This window comes from Ceratotherium simum, chromosome 25, assembly GCF_057802395.1.
Source record: "Ceratotherium simum simum isolate JZ-2026a chromosome 25, ASM5780239v1, whole genome shotgun sequence".
Lineage (NCBI taxonomy): Eukaryota > Metazoa > Chordata > Mammalia > Perissodactyla > Rhinocerotidae > Ceratotherium > Ceratotherium simum.
In genome coordinates, this window is record NC_141924.1 from 8739951 (window position 1) to 8744094 (window position 4144).

Consider the following 4144-nt stretch of genomic DNA (forward strand, 5'->3'; position numbering starts at 1 on the left):
CCAGGTCTTTCGTCTTCCCCTGAGGAATCAACAGAGAAGGGCCCACGCAGGGGTGAGGTGCTCAGTTTGCATTTCTTTGATTCCTAGTTAATAAAAAGCATGACAACTTCTTTGCTAAGTAGCAAATTCATTTTTACTTGTCAGTGTTTGCCAGGGTCTTGTAAAATAAGTCATTATTTTAAAAGGCAAAATATTTAAATCATATGAAATGTTATACAGTAATTGTTCATTAGGGCATAATTTATTATTTTGATATTATACAGCCTCTAAGTTATGAAATAGTTTTTAAAATTGAGGTTCACTTGATAATTTTAAAAATTGCTAAATATATGTATATAAAAGCTTAATTTCTAAATATAATTTTTAACAATGAGAAAACAGACAATATATCAGGATATAAAATTGTGGGATCCTCAATGGCTTGAGTTTATACTAGTTATCAAAAACACAAATGCCTAGAGGTGCAAAAAAAAAAGCACTGCCAAGTCTGAAGGGGCCTTGTTCAAGGGACCCTGGAGGAGGGTGGTGGTTATTGGAAGCCTGTCTGCCTCTGTCTCTTCCAGAAGGGGCTAGAAGGCTCTGGGTTCCCACCCACAGCAGCCAAAATAGGAGTTCAGGCATCCAGGTAGGAGGCTGAGGGATGACCAGTTTGGCTTGGGAACAGGGTCTGCGTTTGGGGCTCCTACCCAGAACCAGGCAAGAGCCCTGGGCTGGCCTGCTGCTGGAGCCAGAAGGAGAGCCAGAATCAGGGCCGGAGCTGAAGAGGGCTCTGGAGAAGGGGAGGCTGGGGAAGTGGAGTAACAAGTGTTCGCAGGAGGAGACTTGTCCAGTGGACACCACAGTCCTTGCCCCTGGGGACCCGGCCGGGTGGTGAAGCAGGCAGGACTACGCCGGGGGCGGGGAGCATTGAGGGGGAGCATTAACTCAGTCTTTGGTGTCAAAAGAGAGAGAGGCTGGGCCTGGGGCTGGGGTAATTCACATGGCAGGCCCAAAAGTGAGGAAGTGTGGCATCCTTCTGAAAATCCACCGTGGGCTCCTAGGCTGTATCAGGGGTGAGGGGGAGACAAGGCCACAGGTGCACTGCAGCCCAGGCCAGGCCACAACGATGCTCAGGCCCTGGAAGATGACCTGGTTGGATCTGCAAGTGGGAACGGTCCTCCGGGGCAGTGTGACAGAAGGATCAGAGGGGCACAGAAGTGAAGCAAGGAGAGTGGTGAGGACACTCTTGAAACACTCTGTGGACTGGGGTGGTCCTGGAGAAGGCGGCACAGCACTGGGGTAGATGCAATGAGCCACCTGGAGCTGAGGAGAGAAGCGGCCTGGGGACTCTGGCTGGTGGTCTGTGGGGATGAGCCATTCCCGAGAGGGGCTCCAGGGCCCCAAGATGACCAGCTGGTGTGCACTCTGGGCTCCATATAATTTACTGGTTGGAACAAAGTTGTTTCTGTTGCTTTCAACATAGCAGGCTGGGAAATGATGCTTCGAGGGCCGGGCCAGGGCTAGCGGGAGGGATTCGTGGGAGAGGGGAGATGACCCTGTAGCCAGGTCCCTAAGGTCTGGAGCAGGGGGTCTGCATCATCCCTCACAGTGCCGCCCCAGCCCCTCACCCCTCTCCAGCCACATACTTGTACCCAAGACTGTGCCAGCCTCCATCACCTCCCCACTTGACATGTCCCTGCTGCCCTGCCCTCCTGCCCTTATTCTCAACCACACATACCTGGGCACGTGCATGTTTACCCTGCACTTAACCACAAACATCTACCCTTGATGTGCACACCCACACACAGATAGCAGGCCAGAGGACAGGACCTCTGAGATCTATTTGTTCTAACGTCACCAAATCCCCATCCCCTCACTGAGCCTACAGCCCCCACCCCATCCATCCCTTGGTCCTATCCCTCCACGCCACACAAATACCCACCTACCTTGATCAGAAAACAAGAAAGGTCCAGTAGTCCTCAGTCCTCAGACTGGTGCGGGCCCCTCACCTCCTCTGTGCCCAGAGTCTGGCCACGGTGACCAGCTCAGGGTCCTTGTCCCTCTGGTCCCCTCATGGGCTTCCACTCAGCCTCCAGGCCACAGTCCCCAGGCTTAGGGCCCATCCCTCTCCTGACCTGTCCCACCGGCTACATCCCCGGCTGGGCTGGGATCTGGGGTAGGGAGGGGCTGGCTTCTCAGCAGTGGGCGTCAGTGAATGGCTGCTCTGAGCCTCTGGAATCCTGAAGGGCCATGGGAGGCTTGTAACAACCCAGCTGGGCTGTCCTGGACTCAAGGCCCCCTGGGGGGTGGTGCCCTGCTGCCTGCCCTCCCTAAATCTGCTCTGTCCCCCACAGACTCTGAGCCCTGGAGAGATGTCTCCAGTAAGACTAGGGCTACTCCAAATATGGCCACACTGATGATCCCAGCGCCAACCTCATTTCTGCTTTCCCTCTGCATTGCCCGCACACCCTGTTTAGACTGTGACCCTCAGGCCGTCTTGCCCACCCAACTGAGGTCTTTCCTCGAGCAAGCTGGAGTTCCTGGAAGCTAAAGCAGGGACTGTCTGCTTCAACAACTATTCCCCGAGCCCCTGTCGCTCCAGCTGGACTCTGTACTTAGGCCCTGAGGATGCGCAGATGACCCAGCCCTGCACCTGAGGAGACCCATAAGGCCACCCAGACTGGCTTTGGAATTGTGGGCTGGGCTGGGGGCCCTCTTCTCTGTTCCCACAGCACCCTGGGCTGCCTTTATCATACCAATAGTAATAATAATGATGGTGATAATACTAGCTACCATTTACTGAGCTCTTACTATGTGCCGGGCACTGTGCCAGGGCTAGGAAGGAGATCGCAGTCTGCTCAGGAAGATGGGTATGTAAACAAATCCTCACAGCACCTATAATACAGCATCGACGGTAGACACATCCTCCAAGCGCTAACCTGAGCCAGGAACTAGGCTAAGCCTTCTCCTGGCATCGCCAGGAGATCTTCACCTTGTCACCTGTATTTTGCTGATGAGGACATCGCAGTCCACACAATGCTGTGTGGTCTGGTCTATTTTTCTGTGTGTTGCTCTCCTTAGCGAGTGAGCTTCTAGAGCCACACTGGCCAATAGAACTTTCCGTGATAATGGAAATGTTCTATATCTGCACTACCCATTGCGATAGCCACTAGCCACAGGCGGTTACTGAGCACTTAAAATGTGGCTACAGTACCAAGAAACTGAATTTTTTATTTGATTTTATTTTAATTTGTGGCTATTGTATTGGACAGCATAGTTCTGAAGGGTTTGGGTTTTATTTTCTCTGGGTCTTAGGGCCTGGCAAGAACAGCTTCATAAGTTTCTATAGAATGAATGAATGAAATGATTAAATGAATGGTGAATATGTGGACCTGGGACATTCCCTTCTTTTTATCCATTCTCTCCCTTCCAGCTTTAGGTTTTCAAACTTGGCTGTGCTCTGGTTACCAGGGCAACCTGCTGGAAGTCCGGTGGATGGGGGAGGGGAGCTGTCTGGAGTTCTTCCCCTTCCCTCCCTGCTTTGAGGCCTGAGGACCAGCCTGAATTGAGGGAGAACGGAGGTGGCTGGGGGAGGGGATGGCACAGTTCTGCCTGGACAGACTGAGGAGGGGGAGCCTTTCCCGGCCACCCCCACTGGATCGCACTATCTCTGTGATGAAGAAGCCCTGAGCTGCAGTCAGGGGCCCTGGCTCATCTCCCTACTTTGGCCAACGACTCGTGGTGCAACTTCTATCAGATCGCTTGCCCTTCTGGGCCTCAGTTGCCTTTTCAAATAGGGGCCAGATGCCTTCAGGTGGTCTCTTCTAGCTTAAAGATCTAGAATTCCTCCATCTCACTCCCTGCCGGGCTGTTAGTGTCTTGAGAGCAAGGAATGAGTCTCCCTCATCTCTGTACTCCCCCTGCCTGTCTGTCCCGCTCTCTCCCCGTGTTGAGGGGCCTGGAGGACACTACCTGGGTTCAACTGCCCTCTAGTGGTGGAAAGTGGAAATGACCTCCTCGTGTTTCCCACCGCATAGTTCTTTCTCACCGAAGAAAAAATTGATAGGCCTGGAAGTGGCCGCAGAGGACAGACCTCCACCAAAGTAAAAAATCATTGTGGTGGCCTCCCAGACAAGTGGCACAGGCTCTAGGGTCTCAAATACGG